Below are 16,888 nucleotides of genomic sequence, written 5' to 3' on the forward strand. Positions count from 1 at the left end.
AGCAGAAACCGGCTGGGCTATTACAACCATTGGAAATCCCACCAGCACCCTGGCACATGTTGTCCCTCGATTTTATTACTGACTTACCACCCAGTCAAGGCTTTAACACTTTTCTTGTGGTCGTGGAGCTATTTCCAAAAAGGGCACATTTCTCAAACCTTTAAAAGGGCAGCTGAACACCTACTTCAAGCTAAGATTCGCCAAAAGAAGTTTGCTGATCAACACCGAGCAAAGGCCCCCAACTACCAAGTGGGAGACAAAGTCTGGCTGGCGTCTAAACACGTGTCCATTAAAGGAACCCAAACTTTCCGTCCAAGATACCTGGGTCCATTCACCGTCACCTCCGTGATAAATCCTGTGGCGGTCAGACTAGATTTGCCGTCAAACATGCAGATTCATCCCGTGTTCCACGTGTCTCTCCTTAAACCTGTTCAACCTGGGACCCGGGTAGCAACGCCACCGCAGCCAGTAGTAGTAGCCAGGGAGCCAGAATTCGAAGTCAAGGACATCCTGGATTCAAAGTACGTCAGATCCAAATTATACTACTTAGTAGACTGGAAAGGGTATGGTCCACAAGACAGGACATGGGAGCCTTATGAGTACATCCATGCACCTCGCTTGCTTAGACAATTTCATCAAAACCATCCAAACAAACCAGGACAAGACAGAAGAGCCACCTTGAGGGGGGCTTTGGGGTGGAGTGCTGTCATGATTCCTGCCCCTCATGTCCCCAGCCCTCCAGGCTGCCAGGCTGCAGCCAGGCCACAATCACCTACATGGCCTTCAAGGGCCTCTCCATCCCTCCAAAGACCCACTTGGAGTCAAACCTGGCGCTTGTGGCACCAGACTCACTCACTCCCATAGGATAACATTGGGGATTGGACTTGTAGTGCATTGATGGGGACAAGATGGATGCCCCCACATATTTCGGTTCCCAGAACTGCATGTGCAGTCTAGTCTTTTGGGTGTTGTTCAGCCCAGAGACACCTGGGATACCCAGAGACTATTTAAGCCACGCCCAGGCTGAGAAACATGCTTTGTGTTTTCTGCACCTGCATCGTGACACTCACCGTGTTCGGATCGGTCTCCAGTAGGCCTGCATCTTTCTTCTGCGCTCAGCTCCTGCAAGAACAAGAACACTGTTAGGAACAGCCTTACCTTGCGGCGCTTCTGCCCATCATTCATTGCTTCTTCTGTTCTGCGGGCATCTTCGGCGGTGTCATTCTGTTCCCGGCACACCGCTTCCTAAGGAAAAGGGAAAAGAACAGAAAAAAGGCATTAGTAAGCATTCAGCAAATCTTCACTTATTTTTAAAGACTGTACGAGCTTCAAACGCTTACCTGAAACCCAGCCGCTCTGGGGGAACTCTGTCTTCGGAACTTCTCATCCATCTGCAAGAGGGAAAAGACACTCCAGGTTAGCGTGGAAACATCTAGAGGCGCCGCATACCGCACTTACTCACCGCATTTCTTCTTCATAACCGGCATCCACGCTGAAAACGTTGCGGCACCTAAAAGACACAGAAAAAGAATCCAGTTCAATACAAATACGAAAGGGTCGCATCGCGCATCGCACTCTCACTCACCTTCAGCGCTACTCATCTCAGCAGCACGTCGTCATCCCCGGACGCCGGCCATCATCGAAGGAAAGGAACGAAGTTAGAGAACTGTTCAAAAGACTCATTATACTTACCTGTCGGACTCTTGCCAGTGAGGTAACTAGGCAGCAACGAGCCTGCATCAATCAACGCACCCCTGCGCTGAAAGCAGGACAGAGAGCACACTTTCCAAGAAAACAAGGTGAGCTGTGGATCAAAGGGAAGGGTTGGACCCCGGGGAAGAAGGGTTTAAGCACACAGAGACAATAGGGAGTTAAACTCTACCAATCCTGTGTTTCAGGCCCAGTCTCCAGTCGAGTAGACTCCAGGGAAGGGTTTGAGGTCGTAATGATAAATAATAATAATTTGGCATTTATATAGCGCTACGAACCCTCAGGTATCTGAGCGCTGCTTATTATTACCCACAGTGTGTGGTGCTCATTTATCGACCTCGGAAGGATGAAAGGCTGAGTTTGGCCCCACCAGGATTCGAACCTGCGTTAGCAGGCTCTGCACGAATGTCAAAGTGAGTGCTCTACTCGCTGTGCCACTTGACCAGTCAGAACAGGCTGAGTCCCTGTGGATACCAGGTGAGCGTTACAGCAATATTTGCAGTGAGGAAAACCCCCCCAAGCTTCCACAGGTTTCTCTCCCTTCAAATCGCTCTATCGCATGTCCAGGACAGAGATGTCCTGGACATGCACCAGGAAACCTGGGAAGAACGAGAGGAGGCCCCCATTCCCATCTCGCAAACTGCCACCAGAATGCGAGAACATATGAATTGGTTCGAGACTTGGTTTGCACACATATGGAAAAGGCCCAGAGCCAACTAAAATCCACTTATGACCAAAAAACGAATTTAAGATCATTCTCCATAGGACAGAAAGTACTAGTCCTCTTACCCACCTCAGAAAACAAACTTGTTTCCAAGTGGTATGGACCTTATGAAATCGTAGAGCGAACGGGAACCTGTACTTATTAAGTAGCCCAACTGGACAGAAAATATTAAATCCATTTGCATCACGTAAATCTCTTGAAAGAGTGGAAAGATAACCCGTCAGCTACCCATGCCGAAGTACTAGCCTGTCTGGTTCCTGAAAAGATAGATAGCTTTGAATTAATCCCTCCCGAGCTATCTATACAACAAGAAGATTTAAAAGACGTAGTAGTCTCCTTTTCCGATGTATTCTCAGAAAAACCAGGAAGAGCGAAAGGCACATACCACATACCACTATATAGTAGTGGGAGAAGTGTGTGAACAGAGTGCTTCCGTCTTTTGTAAAGTAAACTGTGATACTTTTTTTCTGTTTGATAAGTAGAGGTGACTGCAGGTCGGGCACCTTTGAGCCTCTCTTTTCAATTTGGCGGTATAAGTGGTGCGGTGCAAGTGGTCTGCCTTGGTTCACCCGAGGACAGCATGAGGCGTACTTTTGCTTCGATTGTACAACGCCAGGTGGCTAACTTTAATGCTCAAAGGTATGGTCTAACTGTTTATTTCTATCCCGCCCTGTTTGATTGTGCTTCTGCTACTTGTAAACCATGCCTGGTCTATGCAGCGTCAAATTTACAGGGAGTATATCAGAAATCACAGAGGAATGTACAGGAGGTGTAGTTCCTAACCTGGAACATTTAAACTCCCCCCACCCGAGGTCCTCCATTGATGTGGGAAATATTATCTCTGAGAAGAGCGCAGATGGCTCAGTTTCTATAACCCACGCAGACCCAGAAGACTTAACAGATCGAGTAGGGTCAAACTTCGTCTCTGACTTGAACATTCTGTTCCCGGTGCTCTCATTGGAACTAGCAAAAAGAATGTGCCTACCCTTGGGTAGTTGATTGCTGCAGTTCATCCCGGGATCCCCCTTTCAAGTGAAGGGCATGGAGGATGTGAAACATTTGAAGTCTTCACTTTTTCAGCCCGTGGCCCACGAGAAGGAGGTTGATGTGTTTCCTACGATCTGTCACAGCTTGCCAATTCTGCCAGATGCCCATAACCTTTTTAATCAGCCTGGCCCAACGTCACTGTTCATCGCCATCCTCTGATGAGAGGCTGTTTTGTTTTACCCTAAAGTTGGTATGACTGAGACACGATGATCCAGCTCAAGTAGAGTTAGTGGTGTATGCTTTTTCATTTCCCGTCCTATCCAGGATTTTAGACACCATGAATCAGGGACATGACATGAACATGTATGAATTGAGAGAAGTACAATCCTCGTTGAAGGATCTGCTTGCAAAAATTAATTTTATTGAAGGATTCATTTTGGAGTTGAGTGCCGCAGGTGTAATTTGTAAAAAAAACCTTTGACTGGGGGTGCTCGTACGGCTGTAAATTCAGTTTCTGTTGCTGCCCAAAGATCTTGGGTCGATTGTAGTTTATGCCCGGCAAAGTGGTGTGAGCCGGGTATTTTAGATGAGGTAGAGGTTGTTGGCCCACAAAGCCATATACAGAAGGACACTCAGGTTTTGCCAGCCTCAAGCAATAGCACTTCTGAACCCCCTTTGCAGGTGGTTGGAGGGCTAATGCCTTCTCCCAGGGTAGCTGCTGTTGGTGAGTTAGCACCACCTTTGGAAGTTGGCCGCAGAAAGAAAAAGAAAGCCAAGAATGGTACAAAAAATCTACTCTTCGACCTCTTACAAATAATGAAGGCTCTCTTAAATTTCTGCGATCCATTAAGGCACAGACGGAAACATTCTCTCAAACTTTCAAGATGGGTCTCCCATCTCCAAGCCAGAGGCCTCTGCTTTTAAGGTGGCTGGCAACTGTAAGGAGGGCAAGGCTCTCTCACAGACGCAGGCAGTAACTACTGTCCAGCCTTGTTCCACTTAATGTGAGGCAAATAAAAAGTAATTGATCACTGCATACCTTAAACTTAAAACGACAGTAGTGATTGATGAGGGCTTAAAAGTTTCCTCCCTTTCCACTTATTCAATTGAATCTGATGAGGAGGTTCTTTTTGCCACCCTGCCTTAGGAAGGCGATCCTCTGCCGCAACCTATGGCATTAGGTGGTGATAGCCTAAGAGTACCTCATACCCACGGGCCTATAAATTCGGCTGCGTTGGAATTGCAGCCTACTGCTAAACCCTTTGAGCCAGCAGGGATGCTTGCCCCGCCAATAATCCCGGGACTACCTGGCTTCTTAACAATGGAGTAAAGGAGCACGTACCTCCTGCAACAAACTGGGTTTGGTGTTTTGTCTATAGGGCAAAGTAGATGCCCCAAGGGACCATCTGTGGGCTCTACCTTTAGACTACCAGTGAAGGGGGGGTTTCTGATGGCACTCAGGCACCCATGCCGTCAGGTTCGGTCCTGACAGAGAGGGATCAGTTGAGCTATTTGTGTTTGAGTCGTACTTTGCACACAAATTGTTTGTGCACAAGTTTCAGAATTTAAGAGCTCTACCCGCTTAATTGTCAATATATTTTAGCATTATTTGGTCAAATAACTAGCCAACAACTACTTTGTTAAAAGGACATCGCCAGAATCTTCTTTCTGGACTTTAGGCATGTTGACTTGGTCAAAATGACTTCTATTCTAAACTTATTTACAACCTAGTGGTTGCGGAGGTTGAATGTCTGCTAAATTTGGGGGATTCTTTAACTGAAGATTGGCCACAAGATATTCCAAAGGGACCTATTCAGGGGGGAGATGGCGGACCAGAGCTTAACCCTCGAGAACCCTTAAAAACTAAGGTGCTACTGGCTGCACAAAATGCGTCTATCAACTTCTCCCCTTGGAGACTGAGCCTGCACGTGACATACGACTGGTCTTACATTATAAATTCCTTACATCAACATAACCCTTTCCAAAGTGGCACTCGATGAATTGCCCCAGTCAGGATTGTTTTCCTGAAATACATGTGGGTTTTGCCATCTTCGCTCTAATAGGGAACTTTGGAAAGAGGCCGTTTTGATATGTATTCAAGAATCTTTCATGCTTGATACTCCCTTTGTGGATGGCTTCACTGTCGCATTTGAGCCTGCCAGGAAGGGAGTAAAGCGCAGGCCGTACGGCAGCTAAATGTGTGCCTGGCGTGTTTCCCCTGGTTCACATATTGAAAATCTCTGTATAGGCCACCCTGACATTTTAGGTTGTAAAATAACATGGTTTCACCCTTTTGACGATTTATTAACAGTCTTAATTGTTTTGAATGTCTATTTTAATCCTGTATCGACTTTGATAGATTTTATGTCATCCATTATTAATGTATTTGATTCATATTGTTTGTTACCTTATGTTTGTTTTTTAGTTATGGGTGAATTTAATTCCAAATGCTCCCACTCTCACTGGTATCGGCCTGAGATGTCCAGGTGTTTTTCTCCTTCTGCTAGAGCTTGAGGGATAGTTTTTCGTGCTTGTTTGGATAGTTTGGATCTTGTTCCCCTAAACGGGAATTCTTTTGCTGATAAACCGCCTAAGTATATACTTGGTTGGTTAGAAGGCCTTTGAAAATCCACTTAGGATTTTGTATTTGTTTCCGGCCACATCTCCTCCACTTTTAACAACTTTAGAGTTGAACTCTATACTTAAAGTGACCATTCACTTCTTAGGGTATCCTTTGGAGGTATTTTTACAATGGATAACTCTGATCAGGTCTCGGGCTCCCTAGAGATGAATCCTTGTAACCAGGCTGTAATTTGGTGCCCTAAACATGCTGCCAGGTTTAATGCTAAGATTGACGAGGACTTATTGGGGGGCTCTTTGTAGATATGTGTCCTCTTTCTTTTTCGCCTCACCTGAAGGACACACTTGCAGCCCTGTTTCCGTTCTCGACCATTAGAATGGAGAGAAACCACACAATACCTTTTCATATGTTTAGTGCAGAGATTCATGCTAAAAAGAAGAAGCTTAAGGGGGACATTAAGGAAACACGAAAATTGGGCTTAAACGTGGTTGCAGTCATAATTAAGCTTAAACAAACTTACAGAATTTGGGTGAAAGGTCAACTTGCCCTGTTACTGCAAAGAGATGCGGAAAACATGTTAGCAGCCCAGGCATCTTGAGACACGACTAACCTTTGGAGACTAATGCAAGGGGTTAGGGGTGCAACTCTCTCTGCAACATCAGCCAATCCCAGGCAAGGCTTGGGAGAAATACTTCACCAAGCTCTATTCTGCTGTGAGCAGTAACGTTTGTGTGTTTGTGACCCTGAGACCTTGTATGGATAGGGAAATATGGGCCCTATTAGATATTGACCAACAAGGAATTCAGATGGCTATAGGGAGGGCCAAGTCTTCGAATGTCCTCGGACCCGATGGGCTCTCCAATTTTACATTAAAATCAGCACCTTCAATATGGGCTGAGGTATTGTTTCAACTGTTTTCCAATGTGGTTGGGCGAGCTAGGCGCCCTGTAACTTGGAGAGTCCATTGTGATAGTCATTTTCAAAAGGGGCGATAGGGCGAATCCGGCTAATTACCACCCCATCTCCCTTTTGGGTGCTTCCTGTAAGATTATTTCTACCTTTCTTCTTCAGGCACTCGAAAGATGGGCAATTCATGCTAATAAGTTGGATTCTAATCAATCCGGGTTTCGTAAGGGAACTAGTACATCTCTGAATTGCCTTGTATTACAACTTCTGAAAAACCAGGCTTTCCAATTGAAGCACACAATATATCTTTCTTTCCTTGATGTCTCTAAGGCATTTGATTGTGTGGATCGAACTAGGCTTTGGGGAATGCTTAGGACATGGGGCTGTCCGGAGGCCTTGGTTCGGTTGCTGGAACTCCTGCATAAAGATATTAGAATTAAGGTCAGGTTGGACAAACAGAGCATGTATTCTGGTTGGATCCATGTGGGTCGTGGTTTAGGTCAGGGCTGTGTACTAGCTCCCTTTTTGTTTAATGTATACATTTTGGGTATTAGGGCAGTTCTGGGGGGTATAGGTGTACATCTTTCAAGGCTGGGACATGTGAAAATCCAGTATCTGTTATATGCTGATGATCTTCTTTTACTCGATCGTACTGCTATAGGTTTACAAAAATCCCTCACACGGACACAGGGTTTATTTAGGGACTAGTGTGACCAAATCTAAAATCTTGGTCATTATCCGCAGAAAGATCTTGTCAGGCAGAGCGAATTTTGGTTGGTACATTGATGACAAGAAGTTGGAGGTGGTCACTGATTTTAAGTATCTTGTTGTGGTGAACAAATCTAAACGATCATTGTTTCTGGCTAACCAAGCGCTGAAGTTAGATGCTATCTCAGCGGCTGCACAACTCCGGGCTGGACAGAAAATATGGACATTTCTCATTACTGCCAGCCCTCAAAATGTACAACCAGGTGCTAGTACCAAAACTAACTCACGGGCGGCGGTCCGGGAGGAGGGCTTGGATTGGGCGAAGATGGTGTCTTTTATTTGGAAATGATTTCTGAGCTTTCCAGGTGGTACCCCGTTCCCGCCGGTCAAGCATATTCTGGGTATTATATCCTTAGAGACAAAGGTCCACTGGAAAATAATTGTCCACTTGAGATCTATTATGTTTCCGCCAGCCTCGACTCTTTTTATTCAATTGAACACACTTTACAATCTAGACAATTGTGCGGTGCTCACAAAAGGTCTGGGTGAATTCTGTTCTGACCATTGTTAACGAACGAGCACTACGGTTGGATGAATTGGAGCGTAACCCAGTCAAGGTTAAGAAGTTACTATTTGAAAATGACTGGATTGCAAACAGGGAAAATCGTTTGTGTACAAGTTGTTTGAGCACTTTTCTTTGGACATTAAATTGTTCAATTCTCGCCAGAAATACATGATAAAACATGCTTTGAGGTCATTGAACTTTCTGGTTAGCATAAAACTAAATCTACTTCCAACCAATGATGTCCTAGGTGGCCGGCATTGTTCCCTTCTACTAAACGCCTGTACCGTTGTTGTAGAAGTGATTGCGAAACTTTGAAGCATATAATTGTGCAATGTCCGGCCCTAACTATTCAACGAGAGGACATTTTTAAATCTTATTTTAATACTCGCCCTTTTTTAAATTGAGAATCTTTCTGGTGGAAGCTACTAGTTCGCCCCAATGATAGATTGTTAATTAATGTGATGAATTCTTTAAAATAACTTGTGTCTTTATATGAAATTTCTCAGTTTAAAAAGAATCTTTTAAAATGGTTTTATTAAGTAATACATGATGTTGGATGACTTTGTATTTTGTAAGAAAATCCTTTTTCTACTGTACTGCATGATTTCATGTGAGTATCTGCGTAAAGTTTCATTTTTTAAATATATCACACAATAAATAAAAAAATAAAAAATACCACTATATTAGAACACCTAAAGGTAAAGTGGTTAATTTAAAACTGTATCAACTCCCAGAAGCCCGTAAACAGATAGTGATCGAGGAAGTCAACTAAATGTTGAAAGCTAATATTATTGAACGATCTTCAAGGCCATGGTCCTCTCCTATCGTGTTGGTCACTAAACCTGACCGTTCCTGGAGATTCTACATAGACTTCCATTAAGTTAATTCCATCTCAGACTTCGATGCATATCCCATGCCTCACATCGATGACCTAATTGATAAACTTGAGCAGCCACCTTTCTATCTACCCTAGATTTAACCAAAGGGCACTGGCAAGTCCCTGTATACGGGCCAGATAAGCAAAAAAACGTGTTTCCCACGCCTCTAGGACTATTTCAATTTAAAGTACTGCATTTTGGTTTACACAGTGTGTCAGTCTAGAAAAATGGATACCTATACTTTGACCGCAAATGTATTTTGGTGGCCGTGGGCCAACCGTCTCATGCACGATATGACAGAATATAGGTTTTCGAGTTTGCCAATGAACGGCCATTTTGATGTAACAAGAATCGCCATTTTGTTTTCTAACCATTGCTCATTGCTTTCTGTTCCTATTGCTTCGCAGTATATTTTCCGCTTACACTGCTCGACTGTAAAACATTGTTGTGTGTATGTAAAAAGGACAAGGCCGCAGGGCCGAGAGGATAACAAGAGTTTGTTGAAACACAAACATAGACAGCGCCAGGAAGAATGCCCGGCTCCCTCCCGAATGTAGCCTTGAAGCAGAGCTGCAGGGCATTTAATCATTTCGCAGCTGCCAGCCAGTCTCGTTATATGGTAGAATATGTTAGAATAATACCGCTAAAGGCTTGAATTATGCTTTTCTTACGGCCCCCCTTTGCTGAGCCCGCTAGAGCGTGTCGGCTCCCAGGACACGAATAGCACCTAATAGATAGCAAGGTCCGGAGTGCAACTCTTCCCCCCTCATATGTAGCTCGCTTCCAAGAACAGAAGCACTGTGTTCTATTCAACAACTGAAAGATGCCTTCGCACTCACAAATTGCAAATTGTTACTAGAATAGATGTTTGAATGTGTTATAGTTGACTGAGATGTCCATCATCTCACCAAGTTCAAAGAAACCCAATAAAAGGGGGGTGTTAAACATGTCATAGCTGATTGTTTGATATACATTTTGTATATATGTAACTGATGTACGTAATTCACTCTCTTGCGTCCCTCGAGGTCTAGAGATACACGTCGCGGGGCGTGAGACCAAGTTGGCCAACTGAGACTTTTGCTTTGCAATAAACCCTAGCTTTGGGAATACAACCTCGTGTCTGGCGTGTGTGGTGACTCGCCTTGTTTCCATAGACATCAGGGTCCCCTAGGGTCCCCTTTCAAGTGCGCCAGCCACTTTCCAACACCTCGTGGATCACATTTTACAACCCTACTCTGATTTCCGTGGAGCTTACATTGACGATATTGTCATTTATAGTAAAACCTATTTTCCTGTTCCTACCCAGTACAGAAATTTCAGTGAACCACGCAGGTGTTGGTCAGATTCAGATGACTGCTTATTCACAGCATATATCCTCCGTTATATTACCCACAGTGGTATTTCAGCTTATTTCAGAGACTTGTGTAGGTGAGAGTCAAAGACAAGACACATAATCGGTAGAAACAAAGCCTGTAACAGCTCCCGTACTAGGATAGAGGAGAGGGTGAAATATAAATCAGGGTCTCAACTGAGTTGCACATTTGGGGCCAAATATCGTGGTACGGGCTTAGACAGGACAACCATGGGGTTCTCATCCAAAAAACCTTCTTCACATTTACACAGAACACATCCATCTTAGTCCCTGATCCATAATACACTAATCTGGCCGGTGCAGTGGTCTCCTGCCCTCTTAAGTCAGTAGGGAGCATGGATGAGCTGCTTATATATTTTTCCCCTAAGCTGCGGAGGCCATCCGCTTTTACTTATTCAGATAAACAGTTACGTAGGCAAGGTACCTGCCCTCCTGTATCCTTGGATATTGATGACAGTTTTCAAATTTCAGAATTCTTTAACTAGAGACCAACATTTACACCCTGTTTCAAACAATACTATTCAAGATATGACAATACACTGATGCAATTACCTGTGTTCAACAACCCACAATTTTGGGTCAGCTTTTCTTCCACCTATGCTCTAGCCACCTTCTCTCAGTCTCTGGGTGCTCCAGCCAGCTTTCCCCTCTGACAAAACCATCTCTCCTGGGCCCACGGAGATGACCGGCCGGGAGGTGCGCCTTGCGACCCTTTGACTTGGCCGCAGGATAATGGAAATCTGACATTGCAGACACAAAACATGTTGTGGAAAAATTACCACAACTATTCTGGCGGATTGGGGAATTTATCAGTAGAAAGCAAGCAACAGGACAACAACAAACCAACGACTGTGTGAGGTTTCTACACAAGTGAGAACCCCCCTCCCTCTGTGCATCTTTGTCTTCTAACCAAAGGTACACATGCTTTTCAATTAAAGGGGACGTACAGACAGGGCAAGGAATCATACTGAAACAATGTTACAAGTAGGGAACAAAGTCCCACTATACAAGTCCTTAATACCACCTGCATTCTCACTCGTTGAGACAGTTTGAGCAGGAAGAACAGCATAAAGTGATACATTTAGTGTAGCTGAATGTACTTCTCAAAGGTTCACATACGATCTGAGGCAGGCGAGCATGCTTACAGTATGGTGACTTCTGTCTGCTAAAGCTGCATTTCCTACGAAAGTGGGAGCCTACACATGCCAAAAGGGAAACACGTCAGAAGCCAGAGATGTGAAGGCAAGTATAGCTACACACTAGGTGGAGAGTCTTCATTGCAAGCACATGTGCAGTAAAGCCTAAAACTTACCTCGCACTGACAAGATACCGTTTTTTTAAACATGGCACCTCGTCTTTGGTAAAATAGCCTGGGAGACTCACTGAGTTGTGAAGATGCGTGACCCACACCATGCCCATTCCTGTAAAGAATGTCTCCATGTTTCCATCCAGTCTCCTCCTCGCCTTCTCAATCCCTCTAGTAGAGTGGGATCACTGCCAGCTTTGCCTAGGGATGATTTCGGACCAGAGTATCTTAGTTCATTAAAATGCATTGCAAAGTTACAGCAGCAAACCCCTCAATCTCCGAAGGAGCTTTCTCATCCCTAACCCAGCCAAGTAATTTCCCCAGAAATAGGCTACACGCGTGCCTGGCCATGATTGTCTCTTCATTCTTTCCTCTAGCATTTCCTAAAGATGCCCCCAAAACATTCCTAAATCACAGTATGTTTGTCTTGGTGAAGCCCAGATGCCTGTCCTGTCATTCTTCCATGGCATCCTCTGTAGATCCTGTGATGAGAGAATGTCTGACAACCCAAACCAATTTAAGTTCTCAGAGCACTAAACGGACATGTTACCGAGTGCTGAGTGATGCGTACCTAGCTCCCCTAATAGATTATAACCCCAACCCATATAGTACCCCAATGCCGTAACCCTGTTCTAACAATTTTTTCCTGCATCTTCCTATCTTCCTCTGCACACCCCTTACTTGCAGATAAATCTTAAACCTGTCTGATTCCCATCTGCTCATGCTTTCCATTCTAGAGGTCTAGCTCCCACAGCCTGTCATCGAAGGGTGTCATCAATGCTCTCGTCTGTGCCTATGCCTTTCTGAATTGTGAACGGGAAAGTGCATCAGCCACCTTGTTAAGGTCATAAGGAGGGTGCTGTGCCCTTAATTACGTGATTATTTGCAAACAGGTCTTCACTAACTGCCTGAGCAGGCTCCTAATAATAGTACAGTGAGCGCTCTGATTGTTAATTGCTTGCACCACTCCTACGTTCTCCGACCAGACTGCCAGTCACTTGTTGGGGACAACTTCCCTGACCAAATATGCAGAGCGACCAGCATAGGGAATAATTCAAACACATTTATGTTTCTACACCAACCTTTCTGGGTCAATTGTTAGGGCAATCCCCTCTGCACCATGGTGGTTCTAAATAACTCCAAATCAGTATCTTCCAGACTCATCTGTAAAGAGTTTTGCTTGAGAACAAAGGACCCAAGACAGTCGCCATATGTTGATACCTTTGGATATCTTAAGAAAATGGTGCCACAGGCTGGGGTCCTCAGACCAGAATTCTAATCGACGTAGTGTCATCATCCCTTCTCAGCTCCTGCTGTCGTGTTCATTAGCTGTCTGGTGAAGACCCTCCCTACCAGGATGACTCAGGCTGCAAAACTTAACAGGTCCAGTAAAACCTGCTTCTCCTTCAGAGATACTCTGTTGTCAGCCAAAACAGTGTTAATGCTGTCGGAAAATGCTTCCACCATTTCTCATGGCAGTCTGTCCAGACACATTCCAAGGTATCTATTTCAGTGCTCAAATATGTTTCTGTAGTCCAAGGACCCTGCGTTATGTCTGCCACCAGAGGCACACCCAAATACTTTTCTAGCTTGAGGCACTTTGCCAGTAATGATACACACACATCAGTACCTTTTCTCACCAATGAGCAAAAAGTCATCTAAGTAATGCATTTTTCCACCCCTAGTTTCCATATCATTAAGGGCTCATTCTAAGATTGAGTTAAATGCCTCAAAGTAAGCAAATTAAATGCAGAAAGCCTTTGGCGTGCATCTTTTGAGAAACCTGAAGGTGTCTCACCCGCTAGTCCCCAGGGATCTGTCATCCAGGTGGGCAGGAAACAGCCATCGCTATTGGATCTAGTTCCTGGGGATGGACCAGTGCGTGAGGATCACCTGTGTGAGAGGTCTTCGGGAGTGGAAGTGGGACACTGCAGAGTGAGACGCGTACCCCCTTCCTTATGACACCTTTTCCCCATCCTGCCACGTAGGATATCTAGAAACTCACCCCCCCTTTCTTGTCACAATCGGCCTCATCACGAGTTGGGTGGTATCCTGACTGGGATACCGCCCAACTTTATTTGCATTACCGCCCAACCGTCCGGCGTAATTAGCGTCAGATTACGGGCTGGCCGGTAAACGTTATTCCCCATTCCCCATTGTGTCCATTGGACCCAATGGGGAATACTCAGCGCAATTATCGCTGGCAGTATTACCATGCAGTAATTGGGCCAGAAATCAGCATTTTTCCAGCGTGTTTACCCCCAGCTCTGAGCACAGCTGGTGAGTCGGAAAGAACTGATAATAGACTGGACTGTGTTGGGCTAAAGGTTTCAAAGAGCAACATTATATGAAGAAAGAAGACTAATGGACAAAGGTCCTTTGTAAGCCAACATGGTAACAGAGTTAGAGTGGTCTGGCGCCACGTGGGCTCTCGTTCGAAGGACTCTGACTGGGACCTTGCTCATGTACTGGGAAATCGAAGTGGTCCTACAGTGGGTTATGTTGAATCCCATGCACAGTCAAAAGCCTTTGTTTGTGTAGAAACTACCAAAGTACCAAGAGGCCCTAGGTGAGGCTGGCGTGAGGTGTCAAAGTGGTCATACGAGGGTCAAGACAAACCCCTTGTACAGTTGAAAGTCTTTGGCACGTTATGGAGGCCGATCTGAACCCGACTGAGGGATGCCTAGAGAAAGCTAAACAAAGTGAACTGTGTAAATGCGGCAAGTGTGAACCTGTTACGCTCACCTGATATCCCCAGGGGAGTCTGGAAGGCTCTGAGATCTGGAACCCTGGATGCGTAGTTGCCCAGTGCTGAATAATGAATCTGCAATTACAGAAGGGAGGATTTGTGATAACTGTCTCTAATGGGTGAATCTCCTACCTCCCTCTAACTGATTCCCTTCCCACTGGGTTCTTTTCTCACCTTAGTTATTTTTAGGGTGAGCTATTCCTCCTGCGTTTCTTGTGCAGAGGCGCTTCACGTTTGTTGGCCATCTGTCCGAGTTGCTTCACTGGTGCAGTACACCTTCCTTGGGTCCAGGCCTGCTGTGACCCTGAATCTGCTGGTAGGCAGGTAGGTTTGTTAATTGTAAGTCTTTGTTCTGTTTATGGTGGGAATTCGTTAATGTCTTTATCTCCTTCTTTTCGGGTGCGAAGGTCTTGATGCTGGCGTGCCGGATGGAGAGGCACGTTTCTAGGTAAGAGAAAGCGCGAAGCGCAGCGCCTTTATTGTCTTTTGAAGCTAACCTGTGTTTTCTTCTTCTTCCCCTCACAGGCCATTGTGGTGCTGCAAGTGGATGAGAGAGTGATGAAAAACAGGCCCCCGTAATTCGTTATGGTAGTACAGCGCTGTGCAGTTGTTTAATATTGAAAGCGAACCTGAATATGTCTCTTTTCCTTTGCAGAGGTTGCTGTGGTGCTCCGGATGGAAGCGTGGCGTAGTGCGATGGAATTCAGCTAAGACTTTTGGAATTCGATGTTTTGGAAGCGCCCGTTCTAATAGTTTTTCCCTTTCTCGTTATTGCAGGTCGCAATGTTCGAACAGCAGCTGTGGTAGCGGTTCGCCGGAAGTCCTTAAGCTAGTACTCACAGGTGAGTGATGTTTCTTCTTCTCTCAGTTTCCACAGATTGCAGCCTAGTTGAGCTGCTGAGTGCTAGATGGTGTTTTCTCAGGTAAGACAGAATGATCTTGTTCTTGTTCTTGTTCTTGCAGGATTACAGGAAGATGCTGAAGACCAGGAGCTGGGCACGGTGAGCGTCACGCTGCTGGATGCAGAATAACACGAAGCATGTTCTGCAGTCAGGGTGTGGTTTATGTAGCCCAGGTAAAGTAGTACCAGGAAAAGTAGTTCCAGGACTGCCACACCCAAAACACTAGACTGCATGGCTTGGTTCTTAGAACTAGACCGTGTGGGTGCTTCCATGTTGGATTTAAAGGCCCATGTACATAAATGGGACCTAGTTTGAACAGCCCTTCCTTAGTACACATGAGCCTGATGCCAAAGGCGCCAGGACTGGTTCCAGGAGCCCTTTTGCAGTGGTTTTAAAGCCCTCATGGTTCTGGTGGGAGCCTGCTTGTGGCGCAACTTGTGCCACCTCACAGTGGTCATGACAGAACCCCAACTGAGGGATGCTTGCAAATTAGGGCAAACAGTAACCCATCCGAGAACATTGTGGTGATAAAACTGTGTGAAACCTGACTGTGGGCTTAAGGGAAAGCCTGACTGGGGGTTGAGATCCGAACTTGGGTAAGAGAAGAACCTAAGGGGTCCAGAATGACCTTCCTTTGAATTGTGTTAAAATGGCAATGTGAACCCAACGGAGGGATGCCAGAGAAAGCCAAGGGAAGTGAATCCTGCATTGTGAGAAAACTAAGTAAACTGTGTATTTCATCAAATGTGAACCCGACTGAAGGATGCCTGCAAATAAGAGTGAGCAGTAATACACCCGTGAACATTGTGATGACAAGTGTGAATCTGACTGAAGGATGTCCACAGTGAGTGGTTGGTCTGAGCTCGACTGAGAGAGACTTACGTTGAGAGAAGGATCTGAGACTGGCTGAGCGGGATCCAAAGGTGAAGAGTAATTGCCCGATGTGAAGATAAATAGAAGGAACCTTTGTTTTGTTGTTTATGATACATCTGGCCCTCTGAAGCAAGAGACTTTGCATGAAAGAGGCTTGGACATAGAAGGTCCTGATATTGAGAAAAGGAACTGTAACATTGTGCCTCATTACACGGTAGGCGGTGGACCAAGGACCTTGGTCCATGCCGGTAAAATACCGGCACCGCCTTGGAGGAAAGGGGAATTACCGCCCTATTCCAAGGTTGGTGGGGCGGTAATTCCCCCTTCCCCCATTGCCCTTCCCCATTCCCATTTTTGCCCCATAGGGCATAATGGGAATGATGAAGGTGTTAATTACGGAACCGCAAATTGCGGTACCGTAATTAGCACCCTGGTACTTTTGCGGGTTGGTTTTTAACGCCTGCTAAAAAGCAGGCTTTAAAGTACCAACCCGCAAAGGGACCTCGTAGTAAGGCGGTAAGGGTTAACGGTCACCGGTACCATTACTGGTAACCCTTAACCCTTACCGCCTACCGTGTAATGAGGCCCATTGTTTTGCTTTTGCTTGGCCACGTGGAGGGATCTCAG

The sequence above is a fragment of the Ambystoma mexicanum genome, chromosome 4q, assembly GCF_040938575.1.
Source record: "Ambystoma mexicanum isolate Mex_15411 chromosome 4q, UKY_AmexF1_1, whole genome shotgun sequence".
Taxonomy (NCBI): Eukaryota; Metazoa; Chordata; class Amphibia; order Caudata; family Ambystomatidae; genus Ambystoma; species Ambystoma mexicanum.